Here is a 12,804-nt window from a genome sequence, read left to right on the forward strand (position 1 = left end):
GAATCAGTGCCCAGAAGCCAAGACTAAACAAAAGACAATTGAAAAACCATGTGGCATTTGCCAAGGCCCACAGCCTGCTAAAAGGATGGACGCAGGAAAAGTGGCAGAAGGTGGATTTTTCAGATGAATCTTCTGTTGAATTACACCACAGTCGCCGCAAATATTGCAGCAGACCTACTGGAGCCAGAATGGATCCGAGATTCACCCAGAAAACAGTGAAGTTTGGTGGCGGAAAAATCATGGTCTGGGGTTACATCCAGTATGGGGGTGTGCGAGAGATCTGCAGGGTGGAAGGCAACATCAATAGTCTAAAATACCAAGAAATCTTAGCTACCTCTTATATTCCCAACCATAAAAGAGGTCAAATTCTGCAGCAGGACGGTGCTCCATCGCATACTTCCATCTCCACATCAAAGTTCCTCAAGGCGAAGAAGATCAAGATGCTCCAGGATTGGCCAGCCCAGTCACCAGACATGAACATCATTGAGCATATGTGGGGTAGGATGAAAGAGGACGCATGGAAGACGAAACCAAAGAATATTGATGAACTCTGGGAGGCATGCAAGACTGCTTTCTTAGCTATTCCTGATGACTTCATCAATAAGTTGTATGAATCCTTGCCAAACCGCATGGATGCAGTCCTTCAAGCTCATGGAAGTCATACAAGATATTACATTTGGATCTCACAGCACCACAACTTAATTTGCTGACATATTTTTGTATTTGCAGTAAATTTGTTCAATATCTGTATAGGCGGCAAAACTTTTGTCTTGCCAAAATTTGACCTTTCTGTCTTGATTAAATGATAAATATTTTTTCTGTGAAAATTATTTATTTCAGTGCAGTAAACATCATTTGTGAGGGTTTTAGCTTTTCATATGAGCTATTTCTAGCACCAATGAATTAATTAAAAGTCAGGTTAATATCAGGTATTTCTAGAAAATAGATAAGCGACAAGACTTTTGTCAGGGACTGTACTATTTTTCATTCAACATTAGGTGAAACTGGATAAGTGTAAATGCATCAGGTTGTTTAAACCACATATGTACTTTTTTACTTCTGGCAAACTGTTACAAAATAAACCTGGGAGAGCGTGTTATATGACTACTGCAACACGCATCGCCACAAATGAGTGAAGCAAGCCAACATGCAAACGGCCACAAGTAAAACTGAAAGTAAGTTTTAGATGCTCAAAAACATAATCATCTTCATTAAAACTAATGAGACTAAATGCTCTTACCGGTGCTTATGTCGCACTCTCTCATATTGCAGTCTTTAATGTTGAAATGAGCTGGTGAATAAAATGCAGTTTACATATCTGTTGCTTTCGTTGATGTGAGCTCCGTTAAATGTGCATATAGAGTGGAAATTGAATATCGAATTTACATTCATTTTGAGGAGAGGTGTAAGGTAAGACAACCTTCATGTTATTTTATTTTCATATTTTATATTGTGTAGCCTGTTTCGTTTGCGAGCGCCTACAATGATCAGCCTACCTCAACTTATAAAAAATGCCTTTTCACTGTGGTGGTGCAGGCTACATGTTTAAAGTAACATTGTGAAGCTTGAAATGTTTTATAGCTATGGATTTTATTATAGGCAAGACAAGTCCAGTGTTGATTTGAGAGGCTAAATTGATCCAACTTGTGGTTAACTCACTGTCTGCCTGTACAGTAACACGTTACTTTGTCTCCCAACACTGCTCACTGCTGTGAAAACATGTTGTAAGATACATTTGACGTTCTCCAGAATGCAAACACAAATATGGAGTTTGCCAAAATCTATTTCACAAATATATTACAGTATCAACTGAGGGTGCTTATGTTTGCGTTTGAGGGAGCATAGGCACCGTAGAACCAGGCCTGCAGAGCACCCGGAGGAAAAAACATGGAGAGCACACAAACGCCATGAATAAAATAATATAAATATAAAATAAATATTATCCTCAGTAAATATAGGGCTCAAGCTCTTCTCTTAAGTCAATACCTTGTCTGGCTGTGCGTGTTCTCGATGATGCTTTGTGTAGTTTCCTTGCATTGTGTCATCCTGAAGAGGACCTGGAGCACCTCCTGTAGCGCCTTCCTAACATTCAGAAAAAACATCATTTTTAATATACATTTCAAATGACAAACACAATTTATTTTAGGGATGCATTGATATGAAAATTTTAGCCGATACCGATATATTTGCCGGGAGATATATTTATAATGTTGAGGGTGATTATATATATATATATATATATATATATATATATGTACACACCGGTATCTAAACACACAATTATAATGTTCTCATATAATTTTATGTTGCCTATATGACACTGCACATGTTGCTCTGAACTGCATTTTCCTTTTGAAGTGATTTCAATCATATTTCAAGCAAATAAAAACCATCAAGGAAATACATTATCGGCTTTAATACATAGGTCACATTTTCTTTTAGGGCAAAAACGATAACATTACAAATTAACATGTATAGGCAGATACCGATATGGTGGCTCATATATTGTGCATCTCTAATTTATTTATTTCAAAGCAATGTGTTTTTGATTAGTTTACAGAGTATAATTTTTGGAATACCTTTGTTTGTTTCAAAGAATCTGTTTTCTATTTCTTTAACTGGTTAATTCATTTGACACAAACCACAGATTTAGTCAGAATTGTGCCTCAAACGGCAGACGTCAAGCTGAAATGGGTTACCACAATTAACCAGTTATTCCAATAGGGCTGAAATGAAGAGGGGTTTTTTAATAGATTTGGGTATGTTTTAGAAAGAAACACATGTTTAAAGGTTGTTTTGGACTTTAAATAAAGCAAATTATTTTTTCCAACAATCAATTGAAAAACATTTTTTTATAATAATAATAATAATAATAATAATAATATATGATTTAGTGATGTTTTGTAGGACTGCCAATTAATGAAAATATTTCTTACTGATTTTAGTCATTAATAAAAGAGAGCAAAAGTGGAAACATAAACGAGCCCAACTGAATTCTAGTTCTGTCTCTGTGATGCAATGTAATGGTATCTACATGTCCTGAATGAGCAAACGTACTTCTGTGTCTCCCTTCTGATGAAATCCGGTTTTGGAAAAGTCTTGTCCACTGACGCTGGTAGGCTGTGAAGTAACTACGGTTTCACTGGAAACCTGTGAGTGTGAGAATATTCTCTGTTTGTAGGATAACAATAATCTTTAAGTAGGTTTTTTTTTCCTTTTTTCATACATATTTCATTTGAAACATTTTCACTAGTTTACATTTCCCAAGATCTTCAGTACAAGAAATAAACTATACATTTCAGCTGAATTTGTGTCTGGTACTCACATGATCATTATCAGACTGACTGTTTTGCATCATTGAAAGTTTTGCATCCACTGAAAATGAGGTCTGCTGAATTAAGAAAAATTGTTGCCTATTTTAATTTAAATACAATCAATAATAGATGAAATATCACAAACCAACAAGGATTCTCATTATAAACACATTATATTTTATTTAATGGGAGCAGCTGACCCTGGAAAATGACCAAGAATGCCCAAGGAAGAACATGCCGCATTTTAAACCCCTATGTTGATATGAGTTGCTGCCATATAGATTTGAATGGAAGTGTCACTTTGGTCAAGCTTTCTCTTTTGTGACAGAGCCCGGACACTCCTGTATTGTTTGTCTTGTGTGAGTGCGCAGCTTTGGGTATTCTCCATCTGCGTGCTCTTCTGTCCTTGTGAGTGTTCTGTGTGGGTTGTGGTGTTCGGATCGCAGCACTTCGGTCTAGTTGGGTTTCGGACATTCATGCTCCTCGTGTTTTGTCTTCTGTTGTGAGCACAGGGAATGAGTATTCGCTCGTGATGTGAGTGTGTGCTCTTCTGTATGTGTGTTATGTTTGTCATGTGTTGTGTAGCTTACAGCTAATGTTTTTCACTAGCTGCGTGCTTTCATGTTGTCCTGTTTTGTGTGAACATGCAGCTTATGAGTTCCCATTAGCTGGATGTTCATGTCACGTTTGGTGTGAGCACATGGCTTGGCATGTGTTTCTTTGTCCCATGTCCTCTCATGTCGATTGTCTAACCCTGCACTCCTTGTTTCCTGATTATTGGTTCATTTGCCCCAACTGTCTTCCCTCATTACCCTCTTTTGTTTGTTCCCTATTTATTCTCCTTGTGTTTGCAGTCCTGTGCGGGTTCGTCGTCGTTCTTACCTCGTGTTTCCCTGCATGTCTGCATTGTCAAGTCAAGTCTTGTTTTTCCCCTTGGCGTTAGTTTTTGTTTATCTTGTTTAGTTTTTTTAATAAAGCCCATTCCTCCTACAAATTGAGTCCTCACTCCTTTCCCTTCAACAAACCCTGACAGGAAGTAGTTCTTCTGTTTTTTGTTTCCATTACTATGTTGTACATATACTGTAAGAATTATATAATCTATTTTAATCTTTATGCGCTCATCCAGTAAAAGGGGATCTTTACACTAAAATGTTTGCCTTAAGTCATAAAACAGAGCAATAAATTTAGAGAAAAGACTCACGAAGGACATATCTTAGTCTTCTAATATTCACTTCAACATTTTTTGTAGTAGAGATGTCTGAGGAAATGAACTATTAGCATATGTGTGATGTCAGACTTAACACCCGGATAGGCTGTTACACTGCTGTGATTGAGACCTAATGCACGGACCCCATATATATTGGCATTGATTGTCTCCCACATAACCAAAAGTTTACATTAACACTCACCGGATGGGCATTTTAACATCATTTTTTGTGTATTGAACTGTTCAAGCACAGTAATTTACAAAAGAAAGCTAAATTCGGTAAAAGGTACCTCAGTATGAAGTAGTTTTCTCTGTTTATTTATAACTTTAAGCACATAGATTTAAATTTCTCATTCACGCATGTTTCTTTATGATTCTAGCACGCCAAAAACTGTAACCAGTCCTTGGGAAAATTGATCATTATATATTGGCCCATTAAATTACTTCCAAATAATTATTCCCATGCACAAATATGCATTGTACTAATCATAGTTTAAAGGGCCAGTTCACTTTAAAATGAAAATTCTGTCATCCTTTACTCACCCTCAAGTTGTTTCAAACCTGTATGAGTTTCTTTCTTCAGCTGAGCAGTTAACTGGAGCCATTGACTTCCATATTAGGGGAAAAAAATACTATGGAAGTCAATGGCTCCAGTTAACTGTTTGGTTACTGACATTCTTCAAAATATCTTCCTTTGTGTTCAGCTGAAGAAAGAAACTCATACAGGTTTGAAACAACTTGAGGATGAGTAAAGGATGACAGAATTTTCATTTTAAAGTGAACTGGCCCTTTAAGGTATTCACTAGGGCTGGGCGATATGGAGCAAAAAATATATCTCGATATATTTTGCTATATCTCGATATACGATATATATCTCGATATCTTTACAGGAAAAATAACCCCCTAAAAACTACAGCAAAAACAAATATGCCAAATACCACAAATTCTTTTCTTTTTTTATTGAAGTGCAAAGAGGTAGTCAGTTCATGTAGGAACAAAGTGCTTTTGCGACATTTAAAAAAAAAAAACTCCCTGATTACATAAATAATAATAATTTAACTGTAAAAGAAAATAAATAATATTGCCCTCTTTTCATTTATTTCATGCTTTCAAAAGATGAATCAAAGACTACCTTTTTTACACTTAACAGTAAAACAGTAAGCATTTTGCAGAAAGATGGGGGCATGACTGAGATATAAATAAACTGATTTTGTCATAACACAATTTCCTGTTAATTTGTATCAAAATTCAAACAGTGATGTTTGTCATGAGTTTGACCAAATTCAAACTCATCATGCGGATCATGTAGGCTACACATGAGCTGAATTTCACTTCTTTTCCAGTTACAGAACGAAATATGAATGTCAGAAGGTAGGCTATATGATAATATGATACAGTACAACTGACAGAAGAGCACTGTGTCTCAGGACACCCGGGATGAAGCGTTTCTCCCTCTTGGTTAAAACGTGAATAGACCTGTTCATCATAATCCCGTGATAAAGCTGACAAAATAATCATAGTAATGATATTGCAATACTTTTTAAATGTTTTCAAATGATATGCGATCATTTTGACATTTTAACCGAAAACCATGCGATCAGTTAGACACAAATCATAAACTGGCATGATTGTGACTGAGAGTGCGTCTCGCACCAGTAGTGTCAATCACCTGACTGTGGGTGAAACGTGCGCTTTGAACTATGATGAACATTAATATTTCTTTATAAATTTAAGCAAGCAGTTGTGTTAGAAGGAAAACGTGATCTCTTAACTGAGTCCTGAACAACGCGTGCGCTTGTCAACATGATAACTAATCCTCACCTGGTTGCGGACGCAGCCGTGTGCACTGAGACGACACGCGAGGGGAGGGGGAACAAAAGCAATGAGGCGGGAGGCGCGCGAGCGGGAGCGAGCACAGCACATGGAAGCAAAGTGGCGGAATCAGAATTTAATATAAACAATATATCGATATATACGATATGTCCAAATCCATATCGAGCTGAAAAAATATCTCGATATATTTTAAATATCGAGATATCGCCCACCCCTAGTATTCACTCAAAATTTAAATTGTATATTCACCAAACATATTTAATAGTGCTCAGTCAATCTATAAAGTCAAATTGAAAAATCCATGTTGGATGAAGTGCTACGTCCGAAAATGCGCCCGAGAAAAACCGTTCATGTGGAGATTTCAAATGCGGATTCGTGGGAGCCCGAGCAGACTGCTGAGCCAAACCAGCCGGTGCTGCTGAAGACCGAAACAAACATCCCCAAGAGAATAGAGATATTCATTGTCACATAACGTTGGTGAGTATTGAGCATTGATATTATTCTCCAAAGTTTTGCTTTATGCCTCGTTATGAAGTTAAAAAACATATGTCAGTGCTGTCAATCGACTAATTAACTAATTAATCGCACATTTTTTCTGTAATTAATCACCATAAAAAACATCCGTTTTAAATATTTAATTATATCTTAATAATTTTGCAGCTACTCTCCAAATTAATGTAGAAATAACTTAAAGGTGCACTATGTAGTATTTTTGCAGTAAAATATCCAAATATTCGGCCGGTTTTATATATTTTGTTCAGTTGAGTATGTACAATATCCCAGATGTTTCCAACTATTTGTAAATTGTGAGAAAATTGCTATTTTAACTAAGGACCGGGACGTGTCAGGATAGCGTCTGAGGGAGTCGCCTGTCAATCTCGTCATATCTGCACTACCCTCGGTTTCGGCTTTTACTTGGCAGGAGCGCTTTACTCTTAGCAGTGTGAACAAGTGAACCCACAGAGTAACGTCATAACATCATTTTAAACACACTTAAATGTATCTAATATGATAAACAGAGCTGCTTTAACTCAAAATCATAACCGGAAGAGCGGATCAGTGCAGGCGCCCGGCGACTGTGTCCCGTCCCGTCATAATAAAAGTCCCGGTGCTCGCGAGTCGTGTGTTTGTGTAACAATCGCTCCAGCAGCCGTGCTCAGCTCCTCAACACTCGGTCCTGCTCTGCTTTACACTACAGTAACGTTAATAACCGCATCCATCAACATGATTTCTGCCCGAGTCCTATTTTCCACCGGCTGTGAGATGAAGACCACATGTCGCAAGATACTGCGCTCACACTTGGCGTCATCAAACTACACCTTTGTTTTGAATAGGCGCCCTCCAGTGGACGGAAAGTTGCATAGTGCACCTTTAAAGACAGTATATTTTAAATATTTGTTGTAATGGCATTTTTTTATGAATAAAAAAGCTAGTATCACTGATACTAATAAAGCTACTGATGCCAACATTAAAGCTACACTATGTAATTTTTCCATCTGCTAGAGAGCGTCTATTCAAAACAAAGGCATAGTTTGATGACGCCAGGTTTGAGCTCAGAAGAAGAAGTAGAATGGGGCGCTTCTTCTTAGCGTCTGTTTCATGGTGAATCATTGATTCGTCGCTCTGTTGAGAATGTCTTGTGTGTTAGCTGGGAACCCTGAGTTGTCTGAACTTACTCCTGTGTTTTTTGGAACCAGCACACCTCGAGTAAGCAAGGTTTGGCTTAATTAACCAAGAGTTCAGGGTATATGTGACAGCAAGTTAACATTGCTTTCTGGAATACCCCCCAGAAGTGAGGGGGACAGAATTTCAAGTATAAAATCCTTTTTTTCTGATCTGTGTCTAATCTTGCTCTTAACTGCCCTAATATTCTATTTATATTTTAAGAAAAAGGAAATAAATGCACATGTTCTGCACCGTATATATTGCATATTGTATTGTATACTGCAGTGTTTTGTTTACATAACTTAAATTGTTTACACAGTAATAGATTCTTGCACATCCACACACTACTTTATTCTTTTATATTCTAAAAAGAAAAAAAAGTCAATCCACATTGTTGACAAAGTAAATGAACTGAATAGCAAGCCACATTACCTGTGAAGTGTCTGTTGATTGTAATACTCCATGTTGAACATCCTATGGACAATACAGGAAAAAGTTGCATTAGAGCAATAATGAAAAAGAGCCACATGAATAAAGACCTATATTAGAATGTTAATGCATACAACTTCATATCTGTAAATAATGTTAAATACTACATGTCCATGGATCTATGGATGATATTGCTTTATGCCTTTTGAATGCTTTTTACACTAATATTGTTTTTTCCCCCTCATTCTTAAAATGAAACATTAGAAAAGGTTTTTTTACAGTGATGACACAAATTAACAATTTTTTTCTTAAAGGTCCTTTTGTGCCATCGAAAGGTTCCTAATGGAGGACGAAACCTGCAAAAACCACCAATAAATCCACAAAATTCTACATAAACATATGAATAAATGTGCAAATAAATACACAAATACACATATTCCGACATACATAAATATATAAATAATGTGCTTGGAGATAAATTATTAATTCAATAAATAAAACTTTTTTTTTTAAGGAAATGCTGAAGTGAAAGTTGTTTTGCATCCTCCATAGTTCCTTGGATGGAACCAACAATGTCACTAAAGAAACTTTATTGTGCAGTTTGAAAAAAACCCACTGAAAATTACTTATTTAAAGTATCCCAGTTGCTTTATGTGACATTGTTATATTGATAGGCTATTAGGGGTAACACTTTACAATAAGGTTTCATTTGTTAACATTAGTTAATGTATTAACTAGCATGAACTAACCATGAGAAACACATTGTTTACTGTATTAGTTCATCTTTGTTAATGTTAGCTAATAAAAATATAGCTGTTCATGTTTGTTCATGGTATTCAATACATCATTTGATTTTAATAATGTATTGGTCAATACATTAACATTAGCAAAGTTTAATAAATGCTGTAGAAGTGCAGTTCATTATAAGTTCATGTTAAAGGGATAGTTCACCCAAAAATGAAAATTATTTTAAATTTGTGAATTGTAAATTATGATTTACTCCCCCTCAAGTCATCCTAGGTGTATATGACATTCTTCTTTCAGACGAATATAATCAGAGTTATATTTAAAAAGTCCTGGCTCTTCCAAGTTTTATAATGGCAGTGAACGGCTGTTTCTGTGCAAAAAAAGTGCATCTATCCATCAAAAAAGTACCCACAGCTTCGGGGAGTTAATAAAGGCCTTCTGAAGTGAAGCGATGTGTTTGTGTAAGAAAAATATCCAAATTTAAAATTCTACAAGCTATTTACAAGAGACTGCCATTCAAGCCTACCAGTCCTACATCATTCGCTGGAGCACCAGTCTCTCGTGAACACACAGACGACAGTCAGCGGAAGTTAGCGATAACAGTTTGTACAGTTTTAAATATGGATATTTTTCTTAACAAATGCATTACTTCACCTCAGAAGGCCTTTATTAACCCCTGGAGCCGTGTGGAGCACTTTTATAATGGATGGTTGCACTTTTATGGACTTCAAAACAGAAGAAACAGAGCCAGGACATTTTTAATATAACTCTTGTGTTCGTCTGAAAGAAGAATGTCATATACACCTAGGGTGGCTAGAGGGGGAGTAAATCATGGGCTAATTTTCCTTTTTTGGGTGAACTATCCCTTTAACTAATGTAATTAACTAATGTTAAAGCTACACTGTGTAACTTTTTTTGTTTATTCTTAGCTAAAATCACTTAGTTCTTTCAAAAATATATGTGCTCATTAATGTATATTTACTTCTTTCAAATAATAAAGTATTCTCGTAAGTTTATAATATGCCATTGAAAATACATACGGGCATGGGCGTCGGAACCATTGTGTGTGTGTGTGGGACAAGACCCACCCACTTTTTAAGACCAATGATATTGGACCCACTCACTTTTATCGTCTCTAATTCAGCACATGTCTGCTTACCTTGACTACCCCTTAACCGAGAACTGTATTAAGAAACTTATTATTAAACACATGCTAAACGCTTTATTTCCCCTTTTCTGATATTTGCTCTTTTTTATTGAAAATAAATACCTTTCCGATCTGATATGTGATTGGGAAAGGGAGTAGAGCAAGTGCGGCAAAAGGCGGATTCGAACATGTTCGATTTGCGTCAAAACTTTATGCCATGCGTCTTACCCCTACTCTATACCCACGGTAACAAACCCAATTTTTTTTGGGGTTTGTTTTCAAATTTTGGCCCTCCATCTTGGCCCTCTATCTTGAAAATAGAGTAGCCAAAGAGGGACATACCCGTAAATTCAAGCTTCGCCTTTCGCGTTTTAACACTCGATGGCACCGTGTCGGATGTGAAGAGGGGGATTGCAATGTTAATCTTGGACTAAATCGGCCACCGTAGGAGTTAAAACGAAATTGGAATTGAAAGGAACAGAAACTGGATGGTCATATACCTTTTCACCTTTTCACGGGGAAAAATATCACACAGTGTAGCTTTATCTAATGCAACCTTATTGTAAAGTGGTATATAGGTTATATCAGACCTATATGTGATTCATGAATGAATGATAAAGTTACTGTTACTCACTGCTGAAAGATCAATCTCCATTGGCAGTCCCTGTGACATGACTGCGAGAGAATCTCCAAACAGCGACTGAAAGTAAACTTGGCCTTTTATTTAAAAAAAAAAACAATACCCAAATAAATATGACAAATTGCTGTTTTACTTCAAATACTTTTCAAATTGTTGTTCAAATGTGTAAGAGAGACGGGTAGTTTGAAAACGCCAAAAACTAGAGAGTAAACAAAATATGGAGAACATCAAATATGTCGATGATACAGTGTATCCAGCATTGTAAATGCTCAGTTTGACCGAATCGTTTGTTGTCTTCAAGACTAAAGCGATTAAACAGAAATGAGTTTAGTTTCATTTTCGTTTCACAGACACACAAACACACCCACACAAACACACACATTAGACAGATCATAATGTCTAATCATAAACACACACATATCCATGTCACAGACATTTCGTTACAACTCGATAGGTCTTGCAGATGAATGTCCATCTTCACGCGTTTACTCGCATTTAGCTTTTTATTCTTTAGTCAGAGGCTGTCGATGTATGACGCTAATATGGTTGTCAGGCTATATTTACAGCGGTTACAACATTTTACTCGGTCACTCGACAGTAATCGACACATCGAGCAAATAAAAGCACAACTCTGCCATTTAATCCTGTACTCACCGAAAAGCGTGAGCTGTGAAGTGTGAGCTGTGAACCTCTGAACTGAGCGATTCGACCTGATCCACTGGTTTTGACTTCAGATAACGAAAGAGAAAGTTATTGGAGGATATGAGGTAGCATGTGATAGGCCTAATATGACAACAATACAAGTGTGTTTAAAAGACGACACATATATCTACAGCATATTGTATCTCATATATTAAACATCCACATGCTGCCTTTATACAGAGCATATAAAACAAGAACATGAACAAAGAAGTTATTCTAATATTATAGGGTCATCATTTGAAGGATGTGTCCTGATATTCCGAAAACATTCGTTAATGTTTATTTGTTAAGACTTGACCGAAGATGAAAGAAATGCATAGAGGTTTGGAAAAACATGAGGGTGAGAAAATTATGACAGAATGTTTTGGGTTGACTGTCCCTTTAAGTGCTACGTCTCGTCCATGTCTCACCAATAGAGGGAGCCCAAGAGCTTAAGAATTGATCAAAACGGATCACTATTTTGTGATCATTTGTAACTAGGCTTTTTTTTAGTATTTTGAGTTTTAGTTATTCTCTTCCTCATTCCTTTTAGCTGAGAAAATATCCAGAAAGTAGAACCAAGTTGTGATTTCATGTATGGACGGACTACAACTCAGTTAGAAAAAATTCTTGCAATAAAAATTTGGTTTACAAATAATCCATACTATACTACAAGTTTAATATTTACTTAAGTGTGTCATGCAAACTTTCGATTTCATTTCATTGTGGCTTTTCAGTACTATGTTATCAGGTCATATGCCTAATGTATTTGTATTTTTTCTTCTAGCTAACTGTATGAATTAAAAGTGTGGTTTTATTAGTTTAACTAGCTGATAGATTTAAGAGTGTTTATCAACTTATACATTATAGTTGTTATACAACGCTTTTTTTTTTGCAGAGCCAAAATAGTGATCCGTTCTGTCTAGCTCATGAGCTCCCCCTATTGGTTAGACATGTGGACGACACCTAGCACTTAAAGGGACAGTCCACCCAAAATTTCTGTTATCATTTTCTCACCCTCATGTTTACCTGTATGCGTTTCTTTCATCTTCTGAACGCAAAATAACATAATATGCAGAACGCTGGGAACCAAACAAAATAGGAGCCCATTGACGTCTAATGTATGGAGAGAGACAAAACA

Source organism: Pseudorasbora parva, chromosome 22 (genome assembly GCF_024679245.1).
Source record: "Pseudorasbora parva isolate DD20220531a chromosome 22, ASM2467924v1, whole genome shotgun sequence".
NCBI lineage: Eukaryota > Metazoa > Chordata > Actinopteri > Cypriniformes > Gobionidae > Pseudorasbora > Pseudorasbora parva.